This window comes from Lactuca saligna, chromosome 3 (assembly GCF_052625555.1).
Source record: "Lactuca saligna cultivar CGN05327 chromosome 3, ASM5262555v1, whole genome shotgun sequence".
Lineage (NCBI taxonomy): Eukaryota > Viridiplantae > Streptophyta > Magnoliopsida > Asterales > Asteraceae > Lactuca > Lactuca saligna.
Window position 1 is genome coordinate 173,440,560 of NC_136419.1, and position 14,954 is coordinate 173,455,513.

The window sequence follows — 14,954 nt, forward strand, 5'->3', positions numbered from 1 at the left end:
TGGGGTCGGGGTATTTAACCCGTTACCCTCATACAACCCTAACCCTAAACACTACACCGGCCACCATCCTCACTACTCTCATCCTCAGCCACCGCTTGCATCACCAAGAGTCGAACGCCACCTTTTTCCGCCTGCTACTCCGCTGTTGAGGTCAAACCACCAGAGAAGCACTGGAACATCCAACAATACGTTGCTCCAAGCTGCCAATGAAGTTGTGAATCATAAAGTGACCAGGGAACCACTGCTGCCAGCGAAATCATCCATCGATGTTGCTTCACTGCTGACGAAGGCAATATACGTGAGTTGATATTGTGCTTTTCGGGGCAGAAGAGGCTCAAAAAGAATCACGACGTCACCACCATTGTTCCCTCGTTGGAGACCGTACGCCTTCCTCGTCTTCCTTCTTGCTGTCGATACACTGTCTCGTTGCCGATGTAAACGCCGTTGTTGCTGACATCTCAGGCCATTTTCTTGCCATGTGCCACCAGGTGGGTGGTTGGTTTCATCAATCGAGAAATGTGTGCGTGACCGTTTTTTGGTTGGAAACTGAAAAGATAACCACCATGGTTGCTAACCATGGTGGATGCCACCTTCTGCCACCACCAGCCACCGAGAGAGGTGGTTGTATGTTTATGAAAAGGTGTTATGTCCATGTTTATTTAAGTTGAAGTGGTTTTTCGATGTTGCTTGGATGGATTTCACGAGAAAAGCCACCACCACCACCACCACCATGAGGCGGTGACTGCCACCTCCAACCACCACCTGTCGACATAAGGTGGATGTTGTTTGTGTGTGTGTATCTTATTGTGTGTTTATTTTGGGGATGTTGTGTTGTATAATTGTAATAAGTAACCGAAATAATCAAGGAAATTATAACCACCGCTGTAAGGTGGTGGCCAACGCCGTTGACCACCATTACCCGAGGTGGTAGTGGGTGGTGTCCGACTTAATTAATAATTAATTTTAACTAAAAACTTAACAAATGGACTAATTGGAACGTGACTAGGTTGGAAAGCCTAGTTAGGGTTTAGAAAACCCTAATTTTGGATTTGTTGGTTTGGACTTATCGGGACCCACGTTTTGGGCCATTGGAATTGAATAATGAATTACGCCAGACTACACCGTATGAGTTACCTAGTAGAATGATGGACTTAATGGATTAAGTCCTTAATTGTTTAAGTGTTTCTAATTAACCCTAATTGCCATTTTATGTGAAAACCGTAATTTTGTTTGGGCCTTCCGTTGGGCCTTTCTGATGGGCTTTGGTGTTTGGGCTATTGATTGGCCATCCAAGAACACGTACATGGGCTAGAATATTTCGATGGGATTTAGGGTAAGGCCTATGTGAGGGGTTTGGCCTAATTTAGAAAATTGGGCCATAGATAGGCATATATAGGGGTAAAATGGTCTTTTTACCCCACTTATGGACTTATAGTTATGCATTGAAACCAAAATGGTTAACTGGGTTCTGTTTTGATGTTGACAGTTCGGGGGTCTGTCAGTCAGCAACCATAGATTTATTTGTGGGACTTTAGCAGTCCTCAGTGAGTCTTCTCATTGTTTGTATGGGTCGAAGGCACTAATGTCGGCCCATTTGGTTTATGTATGGTAGGAAGACTCGGGGGTTAGCCCTAGGCAGTATGTATGAAAGACCGGGAGGCGGATCCTGGCACACTGTATGCTATTATGTATGTGTCACACCCCGAAAACCTAAGGCGGAAACATTTATGGGTCGAACTCCATGTTCAGTATCAAATCCAATGCACATAGTAAGCAAAGTAACGAAACATTACATTACATATTAGAATTTACATATGTTCAAAAGTAACGTGTTACAAGCGTTATACATATGTGAAAAAAAGTAGAGACGAGTCTTCTGTACGCTCCATCTTCTCCAAAAGGATTGCTAGGTACCTATCTAGTGTTGACCTGAGAATACAAGCAGTTTGAAAATCAGCATAAAGCTGGTGAGTTTATAAGAGGTTTGTTTTCTGAAAATGTATTAGTTTCCTTTGGTTTTATGAAAAGTTTACTATCCAATAAAATCCCATATTTTCTTATCTGTAATGTTAGATCAATAGGTTACACGGTTCTGGTTATGTTTAACTATGATCTCAGGAAAATCCAATATTTTCCTAAAAGTAAGTTTAGTTATTGAATTTTGATGTAATGTTTGATTACCTTTCGTACTTGTTATATTAAATAGGTATTTTGATAACCTAATGGTGTTACACTTGAGTGTACCTAGATACATGCCTTCGTATTCGTATTCCTATTCTTAATCATATTCATATTTATATTTTATATCTGTATTCGTATTATATTTGTAGTACTATTCGTATTCGTATTCATATTCCTACTCCTAATCCTAATCATATTCATATTCGTATTCGTATTCGTATTCGCATTCGTATTCACATTTGTCTTTGCAGTCGTATTCCTATCCTCTTCCTACTTCTAATACTATTCGTATTCGTATTCGTATTTGTATTCGTATTCGTATTCGCAATCGTATTCACTGTCGTATTCCTATCCCTATTCCTATTCCTAATACTATTCGTATTCGTATTCGTATTCGTATTTGTATTCGTATTCGTATTCGTATTCGTATTCACATTCACATTCGTATTCGCAAGCATATTCCTATCCCTATTCCTACTCCTAATACTATTCGTATTCGTATTCGTATTTGTATTCGTATTCGCATTCGTATTCGCAGTATTATTTTAGTATTCCTATTCGTTCTATTCCTAGTTGTACTTTCTATTCCTAATTGTACTTTCGTATTCGTTCTGTTCCTAGTTATACTTTCGTATTCGTTTTGTTCCTAGTTGTACTTTCATATTCGTATTCGTATTAGTTCTAATTGATGATTAGTATGAATTATTCGTACATTATGAAATATAATTTAGATTGTAGCACTTTATCAAGAAATCTATGATTAGTCTGAAAGTTAACTTCGTAATTCGAACTATTTGATAAACACAGTTTTTGATATTAGAACATACAGAATGAAAACAATTGAACTGAAAATAATAAGTTGGAGTACAAAATTTCCTTGTACTTTTGCTTGTATTCCCCCCGTGACAACAGTGAAAAACATTTGAAAAAGGGTAGGGGTATGAACTCACCGGTTGAGGAATGCGTCGGTTTGGATCCTAAACGTCAGTTCTGGGTTTGCAAACGCACAAGATTCCTATGTATGATGACAAGATACACATTTGTATCAAATTAGGACTTGAATTATTTATTTTTTAGGGACAAACACTCCTAGATGCGAAAACACTCATTTACAAGCGTTTGGAAGGACCCGGGTGGCATTTGAGGACACATATGGCTTGGATATTGTGTTTACTCTTTGAGAGTAAACCCCCTTATGGAGTTTTCGGCCCTAAGACCATCTCCATATGATTTCACGGCCGTGAACTCATGGGTGTGGGTTTTATGGTGCTAAATGGCTTTATATGACTTGGGAAAATTAGCTAGGATTAAATCTAAGGCCTTGGAATGGAGTAACTTCACCTATGGACCATTTATTGGATTTTACGGCTGTAAACATGTAGTTTACGGCCGTAAACTCCACCATACCCAATTCTTAATTCATTTGGTGAGGCTAGGATAATCACATGTGATTCCAACTATTTTTCCAAGCCTTGGTATGAGTTTTGGGCATCATTTGACACATAAAGAGGAGTTTACGGCCCTGGAACTTGTCCTTGGGGTGTCATGGCCGTAAACTCTCATTCGGAGGGTGTTTGACATGATTAAGGTCCCCAAACTATTTTTAGATGATTCTAGGATTTATTCCAAGGCTATTGATGGGTTTACATGGCTTTTTAACACTAGAAAATGAGTTTACTCCCCATGAATGAGGAGTTTATGGCCCAAGCTTGTTCTTGGGCAGTAAACTCATGTTTACTCCTCAAAAACTATGTTTAATGTGTTATAAGTCCGAATTGGTAAGCCATATGGTCATATGTAAGTCCCAATGTTGGTTTGGAGGGGTTAATTTGCTCAAAAACCCATTTATTAAGTGTTTATGGCCCAAGCTTGCTCCATGGCTGTAAACACATCTTCCAGGTCCAAAATCAAAGTTTAAACACTAATTTGAAGGCCTAAGAGGTTAAACAACAAGTTAGGGATGTTACCTCAAGGATTTGGAGCCTTAAATCAATGTTTTGGACCTTGAATTTTTGGTTGAGGAGAGAGGTTAGAGAGAGAGTAGTGAGAGAGAGGAAAGGCTTCAAATGAAGTCTTTTGAGCTTTAAATAGGTCGTAAGTTTGGGACACAGTGGAATTCTACCCGATACCAACGTTAAACGGGGCTTTTGGTCGCACCCGATTAAGTTACCATAATCCGACGGGATAGAATTTAGAATTTTTCAATTTAATTATTTTGGGCCATATTCATGAGTTTTTAAGGGATTTCAGCACTCGTGAGATTATAATAAACATTTAAGTTTAAATGTCTTAGCCCAAAAACGGAATCGGAACGAATTAATAAACGGCGAATTTTTACGGACGAAATGGGTTTCGGCGATGGACAACTTCGGGTTGTCACATTATCCCCCCGTTAGAGGGAATTTCATCCCGAAATTCAAAGATTAAGACACAGATCATGAAATGAAAAGGGATGTGGATGAATCTATTGCTTCGGTTCTTCACGCTCCTAAGTGGGATCGGGCCTCCGCTTGACACTCCAGCGAACCCTTACTATCGGGATGTGGTTTTGTTTCGTACATTTGATCTCTCCATCCATGATCTCAACTTGTTCTTCCATGGAGGCTCAAACTTTCGTTGACTTCAATCTCATCAAAGGAATTACTAAGGTTTCATCGGGTAGATACTCCTTAAGGACAGAGACGTGGGGTACCGAATGGATGCTACTAAGTCCTGAGGGTAGTCGGAGTTTGTAAGCTACGGAATCAATCCTAATGAGGATTTCGAAAAGTTCTATGTTCCTTGGGATACGCGTTTTAGAATGTAACACACCATTTTTCTCATTGTTGGCTACCGTGATGATGGACGTTTCGATTACTAATTGAGGATTATGTTTATGAAGTGATTCGAATGAATAGTTAACAGTTTATCTTTTAGGACTAGAATTGAAAAAGAATTGAAAGCAGAAGGGTTGTCGAAGAGGAAAAATACCTGAGGCAACTGTGGGATCGGCGGCTGTCTCACCTTGTCCTGTGGGATACGCGTTTCAGAATGTAACACACCATTTTTCTCATTGTTGGCTACCGTGATGATGGACGTTTCGATTACTAATTGAGGATTATGTTTATGAAGAGATTCGAATGAATAGTTAACAGTTTATCTTTTAGGACTAGAATTGAAAAAGAATTGAAAGCAGAAGGGTTGTCGAAGAGGAAAAATACCTGAGGCAACTGTGGGATCGGCGGCTGTCTCACCTTGTCCTATAGCTAGGACTCTTAAAGTGTTTCCAATTGTTGTTGCATTGGGGCAGTTCCTCTTATAATGTCCGACTTTACCGCAACTATAACAGGCCTGACTGATGCCCGCTCCGAGAGCTTGATTTGTTGGTGTTCTGCAACTCCGTGCAAGGTGACCCTCTTGGCCACAATTTTTGCAAAATTTAACATGACAAGGACCGGGGATGTAGTGGTGGTAACTGCACTGGTTACACCACGGGAGAACACCGGCATATCCGATGATAGGTGCTTGGGCTAGGAAACCTACAACAGAAACAGTAGCAGGGGTAGTGGTAGCGTGCACCGCCACCATCTGTTGTTTCTTCGAGAAATCTTGTGAAGACTGACATTTCTCCCCCGCCTCCCAATACTTTCTTTTCTCACCACTTCTTTCTGTAGGCTCAAGAGTGGTGGCTGCTTCCTCTACATCCTCACTATGGTTGATCAAGATTTGCGCTAGGCATTTGGCGCTATCGTATGTATCCGGCTTCGCAGCTAAAACATTCCCTTTGGTTGGTTGAGTCAATCCCTAGATAAACCTCTCAATCTTCTTACTTCTGGGGTAACCATCCCTGGACAAAGAAGCGCCAAGTCCTCAAACTTGGATGTGTAGGCTGCGATATCAGAACCTTTCATCTTCAGGTTCCAGAGTTCATGCTCCAGCTTTTGAATTTCACCCTAAGGGAAATACTCTGCGTGGAAGTTCCTTCATAACTTCCCAACCCATAGCATTGGCTACAGGTAGAGTTATGGATTTGACTCGGCCGTTCCACCAAGTTAGAGCTTTATTGGTGAGAGTGTAGGCGGCAAACTTCACCTTGTCGGATTCTGAACAAGCACAGATCTCGAAAATAGATTCGATCTTCTCTAACCACCGAGTTAGAGCTATGATACCTCCTATGCCATCGAAGAATGTGGGTTTTGCGCTCATAAAGTCTTTATAGGAACACTCCTTTCGGTGTCCCTGGCTACGTTCCTGGTTTTGAGGCTGGGGACCACCTCCTGAACTACTGGGGTTCGTTTATGACATGGCTGATGTCAATGCTGCAATTAAAATTGTCTGAAGTGTTGCAAGATCGACTTGAAGAGAAGGTGGTGGTGGAGGAGGATTGTTGTTGGCTTTTGACCTGGGTCTCTTTCTTGGAGGCATCTTGATCTAATAAGATCAGGAAAGAGAGGATGGTAAGTCCTCCGAATTGAATCAAGAGATATGATACAAGGGATATCTCTTTATGACAGACATAATATTCTATTAAGCAATAAAGCAGGAAGGAGTTATCAAATCAAATAAATTATTGCTAAAGGAATGATTGAGGAGCAAGGCTGGGATGAGGATTTCTATAATGGATTTGGCTCGAGAAATACTACCATAGTATTTTTGTCTCGCTGCAATGACGGCTCAGTTTTTGGGTATTGCGTAAGTTTTAGGCATGCCGCACACCACAGTCACTCCCAAACACATGTTGGCTGTGTCTCGAATAATTATAGTTGGCCAGGCAATATTGATCCTAGACACGACTACATAACTGCCCACATTTAACCGTAGCGTACAATACCCATTTACTTATGTTTTGTTCTACTAGTAGTAACGGATTTCAACGGTTGGGTATACTTGTATACTTTTGAAAATCGTTATATTCGAGGTATACTTTTAGTTCAGAGCACTTAGGCCCTTTAGTGTTTATAGTTTTATACCATGTAAGGTTTGGTATACTAGTTCACTATAAACAAGGGCTCTGATACCAATCTGTCACACCCCGAAAATCTAAGGCGGAAACATTTTCGGGGCTGACTCCACGTTGAGTATCCAATCCAATGCACATAGTAAGCAAAGTAAACAACCATTAAATTACATATTAGAATTTACATATGTTCAAAGGTAACGTGTTACAAGTGTTATACATATATGAAAAAAAGTAGAGACGAGTTTTCTGTACGCTCCGTCTTCTCCAAAAGGATTGCTAGGTACCTATCTAGTCTTGACCTGAGAATACAAGCAGTTTGAAAATCAGCATAAAGTTGGTGAGTTCATAAGAGGTTTGTTTTCTGAAAATGTACTAGTTTCCTTTGGTTTTCTGAAAAGTTTACTATCCAAGAAAATCCAATATTTTCTTATATGTAATGTTTGATTAATTGTTGGGTTACACGGTTCTGGTTATGTTTAACTATGATCTCAGGAAAATCCTATATTTTCCTAAAAGTAAGTTTAGTTATTGAATTTCGGTGTGATGTTTGATTACCTTTCGTACTTGTTATATTAACTAGGTATTCTGATAACCTAATGGTGTTAAAACCTGAGTGTACCTAGATACGTGCCTTCGTATTCGTATTCCTATTCTTAATCATATTCATATTTATATTTTATATTTTTATTCGTATTATATTTGTAGTACTATTCGTATTCGTATTCGTATTCCTACTCCTAATCCTAATCATATTCGTATTCGTATTCGTATTCGCATTCGTATTCGCAGTCGTATTCCTATCACTATTCCTACTTCTAATACTATTCGTATTCGTATTCATATTCATATTCGTATTTGCATTCGTATTTGCAGTCGTACTCCTATTCCTATTCCTACTCCTAATACTATTCGTATTCGTATTCATATTCGTATTCGTATTCACATTCGTATTCGTAGTCGTATTCCTATCCCTAATCCTACTCCTAATACTATTCGTATTCATATTCGTATTCGTATTCGTATTTGCATTCATATTAGCAATATTATTTTAGTATTCCTATTCGTTCTATTCCTAGTTGTACTTTCTATTCCTAATTGTACTTTCGTATTCGTTCTATTCCTAGTTATACTTTCGTATTCGTTCTGTTCCTAGTTGTACTTTCGTATTCGTATTCGTATTAGTTCTAATTGATGATTAGTATGAATTATTCGTACATTATGAAATATAATTTAGATTGTAGCACTTTATCAAGAAATCTATGATTAGTCTGAAAGTTAACTTCGTAATTCGAACTATTTGATAAACACAGTTTTTGATATTAGAACATATAGAATGAAAACAATTGAACTGAAAATAATAAGTTGGAGTACAAGATTTCCTTGTACTTTTGCTTGTATTCCCCCCGTGACAACAGTGAAAAACATTTGAAAAAGGGTAGGGGTATGAACTCACCGGTTGAGGAATGCGTCGGTTTGGATCCTAAACGTCAGTTCTGGGTTTGCAAACGCACAAGATTCCTATGTATGATGACAAGATACACATTTGTATCAAATTAGGACTTGAATTATTTATTTTTTAGGGACAAACACTCCTAGATGCGAAAACACTCATTTACAAGCGTTTGGAAGGACCCGGGTGGCATTTGAGGACACATATGGCTTGGATATTGTGTTTACTCTTCGAGAGTAAACCCCCTTATGGAGTTTTGGGCCCTAAGACCATCTCCATATGAGTTCACGACCGTGAACTCATGGGTGTGGGTTTTATGGTGCTAAATGGCTTTATATGACTTGGGAAAATTAGCTAGGATTAAATCTAAGGCCTTGGAATGGAGTAACTTCACCTATGGACCATTTATTGGATTTTACGGCTATAAACATGTATTTTACGGCCGTAAACTCCACCATACCCAATTCTTAATTCATTTGGTGAGGCTAGGACAATCACATGTGATTCCAACTATTTTTCCAAGCCTTGGTATGAGTTTTGGGCATCATTTGACACATAAAGAGGAGTTTACGGCCCTGGAACTTGTCCTTGGGGTGTCATGGCCGTAAACTCTCATTTGGAGGGTGTTTGACATGATTAAGGTCCCCAAACTGTTTTTAGATGATTCTAGGATTTATTCCAAGGCTATTGATGGGTTTACATGGCTTTTTAACACTAGAAAATGAGTTTACTCCCCATGAATGAGGAGTTTATGGCCCAAGCTTGTTCTTGGGCAGTAAACTCATGTTTACTCCTCAAAAACCATGTTTAATGTGTTATAAGTCCGAATTGGTAAGCCATATGGTCATATCTAAGTCCCAATGTTGGTTTGGAGGGGTTAATTTACTCAAAAACCCATTTATTAAGTGTTTACGGCCCAAGCTTGCTCCTTGGCCATAAACACATCTTCCAAGTCCAAAATCAAAGTTTAAACACTAATTTGAAGGCCTAAGAGGTCAAACAACAAGTTAAGGATGTTACGTCAAGGATTTGGAGCCTTAAATCAATGTTTTGGACCTTGAATTTTTGGTTGAGAGAGGTTAGAGAGAGAGAGAGAGAGTAGTGAGAGAGAGGAAAGGCTTCAAATGAAGTCTTTTAAGCTTTAAATAGGTTGTAAGTTTGGGACACGGTGGAATTCTACCCGATACCGATGTTAAACGGGGCTTTTGGTCGCACCCGATTAAGTTACCGTAATCCGGCGGGATAGAATTTAGAATTTTTCAATTTAATTATTTTGGGCCATATTCATGAGTTTTTAAGGGATTTGAACACTCATGAGATTATAATAAACATATAACTTTAAATTTCTTAGCCCAAAAACGGAATCGGAACGAATTGATAAACGGCGAATTTTTACGGACGAAATAGGTTTCGGAGATGGACAATTTCGGGTTGTCACAGTATGGTAGGAAGACACGGGGCTTAGCCCTAGGCATTATGGATGAAAGACCAGGACGCGTCTCCTGGCACACTGGTGGTTGTCGAGGCCAACACAAATAATAACCCTAATTATTACACACTAAAATAGTGTATAGTGGTAAAGGGATCGAATCCACGGAGACTGGTTCAATTTGATAACTCTATGAAAAATCTCTTTGTAAAATACTTGGAATATGACAATAAATTAAAAATGGGGGTTTTGATGTTTTGAAATACTTGAAACAAACTAGAATTAACTATGATTTAAATAGACAATTGCAACAAAAATAAGAATTTGATGTAAAATCAATAAGGGAAAGATGGTTGACTTAAAGTTTTCTCACTTTGACTTTTGATGAACATATCATTAGAATTCAATGGTGCAATACTTGTTTTAAATCCTCAATTTGACTATAGTAATCCAAGAAGCTTGAGATTACCTAGACTTTTCTTAATTGTTGAAATGGCTAGAGAAGCTCATAACAATTTCCTTAGTCAAAGTCACTAATTCCAAATAGCATGTAATTAGTGAAAGTCAACTAGCATTTAGAACCAAAAAGTCACCAAATCCAAGAGGGGTCAAATGCTTTCACCACCATGTTGGAGGAAATGTTTTTATGATTGTGTGAAGTAAAAACAACACAAAAATCATTTGTTGCTTGCTAATTTGAGGATCCTTTACTTAATCAAGAAATTAGCCAACTAATCACCACAAACACATTTAAACTCATGAACTAAAACATACAAGTAATGATAAGATGTTAAAACACAAAACATTTCCATAAAGATTCAAGAACATGTTCATGGATTCTTCAACATTCAACAAAAGTTCAAAGGATTAAACAAAAGTCAACCAAGATTAGTTTAGCCAAGCATGGCTAAACACAAAGAAACAAAGTTAGAGAAATTTGTACCAAACATTAAGCAAGAATCAAGAGGTAAAAATATGATGTTCTTCAAGGGTTCTTGGCCTTCAAAAGTCTCCAAAACTCCAGAGAGAATCTTCAAAAATCGGATGTCCAAGAGTATCCAAAAGATGGGCACCAACCTTCCTCAAATAGCTCAAAAGAAGAATTCCCGAAATTGCCCCTGCAGGGCCTTGCGCGACCCGCGTGATGCTGCACAGGTGGGTTGCGCAGGTGGTGCCTGACATGGGCTTCTTTGAGATTTTGGGCCTCTAAAGCATATCCCACTAGCCCAGATCGAATCCAATCACCTCCTAGCCCATTTTCTTCAAGTTTTTCTTCATTTAAAGCCTAATTTGACCTCTCCAAATCCTCCAAAGCTCGTGAACTCGCCCGATTAATAATTTTCATACGCTTGAATGTTCCCCCGCATCTTTCAAATTTAAAGCTCAATTCTTCCAAGCCTTCAAGCAATTGACAAGTCCACCCCATGAATCACCTTCATAGCCATCAAGCATGAAATCTCCAATTCCCTTCAAGCCCAATCGCCTCGCAAGAGTGCCGCCCCGCTAGTTTCCAAGAAAATCTGCAATAATGCTCAAGAAACTAGAAAGTACCCCGAAATGGTCATAAAAATAACAAAAGGGAAAATATGCATGAAAGTTAACTAAAATGCGAATGAAATGTACTAAAATAAACTATAAAAATAAGTAAATAAAATGAAGCTATCACACACTGTATGCTATTATGTATGGTAGGAAGATCCAGGGGTTAGCCCTAGGCATTATGTATGAAAAAACAGGAGGCGGCTCCTGACACACTATATGCGATTATGTATGGTAGGAACACCTGAGGGTTAGCCCTAGGCATTGTGTACGAAAGACCAGGAGGTGGCTCCTGGCACATAGTATGCTAAATAGCCAAGTAAAGTAGTTTGTATGCTAGTTGTCTCTGTGATTGCTTTCATGGAAGACCCGGAGGTGGCTCCTGGCACTTGTTTGTAAGACCGAGGGGGTGCCCCTGGCTTGGCAAGAAAGACCACGTGGTGGATCGTGGCATAATGACAAGACTATATGTGGCACATAACATCTTATATGATTATGATTGATATGTATGGCTCACAGTTATATATGGTATGTTTGGATCAGTCGATATGTATGGTAGGTGGTATTTGGGGAACTCACTATGCTTCGTGCTTACGGTTTTCAGTTTTGGTTTCAGGTACTTCTTCTTCATAAGGAAAGGAGTCAACATGATCACAACGATCACACTATGTTTTCTGCACATGATATCTTTGGGAATACACTCTAATATTGTTTTATGATTACATGTTTTGATTATGGACATTTATATTTTATCATGGGATGTTATTATGGATGTTTTTATACTGTTGGTTTTATAATAAATTAATTATAAATGAAATTTTTGGTCTTAAATTTTAGGATGTTACATAATGGGCTCTGCGCGTCATCGGTCCCCACCTGACATCTGGCCCTACTCGATATACAGATATGTCAGTCATCAGGCCCTGCCCGATATACATATAAACATATAATCATACAAAGATACAAATACATGTGATAATCACAAAGATAATAGCGTATAGTACAATCATCGGGCCCCGCCCGGTAAACATATACACATAATGCATGCAAGTGTCACGCAGACAACTAGCATACTAAAATATGAAACCATGTGTCGACAACCCTACATTGGTACCTTTGACTCACTAAACATAGTGAGGTAACTCACCTCAGACTGCTGAATCCTCTAGATAAGTCTCTGACTATGGACCCGCTAAAATTCCCACACTATAATTCACAAAATAACATCCAATTAATAATTGGATCCCAACTCACACTAAGAGTTCAAACTAGGGTAAATGTCCTTTTTACCCTTTACCCAACTTGGCCCAAGGTCAAGGCCCAATCCGAATGTCTAAAGGGCCCAAATTCCAAAATAATCACCCGAAGCCCAAATATGGCCCAATAAAATATCAACAGACCAACAATAGAACTCTAATGGACCAACATGGGCCAAGAGAACTAAAGTCCAACTTGGCCTAAAACCGAGAGCACAAAAGTTTGAAGCCCAATCTCCTAAGTACATGGGGCGTACTCAGCTCGTATGGTTAGTGACTCGCTTTAGGGATTGTACGTACAACATACATGCTTGTACGCACTACGTACTCCACCAACTTGGCCAATTTTCAATATTAAGCTCTTAATCGATCCAACCTAAACTCATATCTAACTTCCTTAAGGTGGTTTATCAAGCAAAGTTGTCAACTTTACATGCATGCATGGCTTAATAGGGCTCTAGAGCTTAATAAATGACTTAACACATGCATGAGACCAAAACCAGCATAAAGTTTGCACCTTTATGCTTAATAAATCCTTAATATGCCCATATCTACAAGGATAAGATCCAAAATTAACCTTAGCTCACAATCACCAACCAAAAGGTACCAAAATGACCATAAACTAGCTAAAGAGTAGATCAATGCAAAGATTTTTCAAGGTATAGACTTTATACCTCAAAAGTCACTGGATCTCTAAGAACTCCTCCAAGGAATAAGTCTTCAAACTTTTTCTTCTACCACTTCAAGATGCACAAAACCCACCAAAGATCAAAACCAAGGCTCAATATCACCACACAAGGCAAAGGTACGAATTAGGTGTAGCGCCCGATTCCTGATACATAATTTAATATAAATTTTTGCAGATTTGTTCTAGGACTCAGCGAGTTGGAGGCCCCAACTCGTCGAGTAGAGGTTAATATTGGACGCGGGAAGAAGAACCTACTCGACGAGTCGGATGCCCTGACTCGACGGGTAGGCTTTTCTGGATGAAACCCTAATTTAAGAGTTTGCACCTTATTTAAAAGCCTTAACACTCCAGTTGTGGTCTCCCCCATTGCCTCCCTTTGTCCATAAAGCCCTAAATGAAAACCCTAACCTTTTTTGAGTATTCTTGAGCCATTTTTGCGTGTTTGTGGTGGTTGTGAAGCTTGAGAAGGAAGAAGGAGCTTGGGAGCTCAAGTGGAAGCTAGTAGATCACGAATTTGTGTCCCATTTCCAGCTCATTGGAGGTAAAAAGCTTCAACCTTGACCTTTTATCTCTTAGATCTCTAGTTAGGGTTCATTTCTACATTTTCTAAACTTTTATAGAGGAAAATTCGAGATTTTGTGGTTCTAAGAGGGTATGACTTCAATCTGGAACCATTGAGAGTTCTTATGGCATCAAGGTACCAACTTTATTGCCATAAGCACCACATGCATCTTGTAGACTCCATTTTAGGGCCATTTGAGCCAAATACCCCATGCATAGACGACAAGTTTGGTACTTTACGTGTATTATGGACCCTAGGAGGTCAGATCTATTTTGTGGATGCATTAATACCAACTGAAATCAAGTGTATAGTTTTGGATGTAGAGGGACTCGGTGAGTCACTCATGTGACTCGGCGAGTCAGGTCACATTTCCCACCAAATCCCTTTTGAAAATGGACCATGTGTTAAGTTAGACGAGCACTCAGTCGGTTGGGCTCATTAAGGACCTGAAAATCATGGGACTCGATGAGTTTATTAACTAACTCGGTGAGTTCAAGGCTATGTCCCAAGAATATGAAGATGGACTCAGCGAGTCAAGGAAGAACTCGGTGAGTCCAACACTAAGAGCATCACCTTGCAAGAAGATGAACTTGATGAGTCAAGGACTAAACGTCTTAACTAGCATGAATATGTGCTCGGCGAGTCAAGGGATGAACTCGATGAGTCGCTTGCAAAGGGTCCCGACTCTGTATCATGGAACTCGACGAGTTGGTGGACCAACTCGACTAGTTGATCGGAAGTTGACTTTGACCAGGTTGTTGACTTTGACTTTGACCATGACCTAAGTTGACCATGAAATGGTAACTAAGGAAGATGATTATGTGTAGGATTTGAGAGGAGTTGATCCTAGCAGCAAGCACAGTTCAGACACTTCACGACACTAAGGTGAGTTACCTTCCAGTAGAAGTGG